This window comes from Euleptes europaea, chromosome 3 (genome assembly GCF_029931775.1).
Source record: "Euleptes europaea isolate rEulEur1 chromosome 3, rEulEur1.hap1, whole genome shotgun sequence".
NCBI lineage: Eukaryota > Metazoa > Chordata > Lepidosauria > Squamata > Sphaerodactylidae > Euleptes > Euleptes europaea.
Window position 1 is genome coordinate 71,848,849 of NC_079314.1, and position 569 is coordinate 71,849,417.

A 569-nucleotide genomic window follows, 5' to 3' on the forward strand; every position below is an offset into this window, starting at 1 on the left:
ACAGTTTTGAATGGGGGTGTGAGTTAACCTTACACATGATATGGAAACATTATTTTGAAATATGTTTTGGTGCTCTTAAAATGGAAGACTTGTGTTTGAATTTTTGTATACATAAATGAAAGCTGTATTTCAATAAAACGACAAATCTTTGTTTAATATAAAAATACATTTTGTGCTTACATGAGCAAATTGACTCACTTCTTATACAAGCAGGGAACCCACAAGGACTTGTGGGGATCGCTTCATTTTCTCCTGCATTCCCTGCCTCACACTATTTCCTCTTTCTCTATTCCTGGCATACCCTATACCTTCTCCCCTTTCCTTGCTTCCTTCTATCCTTCCCACTGTGTCCTTCATCTTCAGTTTTACTTATTTTGCTTATTTCATTTATATCCCACCTTTCTCCCCAACGAGGATACAAAGCAGCTTACATCATCTTCGTCTCTTCCATTTTATCCTCACAACAACTCTGTGAGGTAGATTAGGCTGAGCTAGAGTCACTGGACCGGGGTCATCCAGCAAGCTTCCATGGCAGTGTGGGGATTTAAACCTGGCTCTCCCAAATCCTT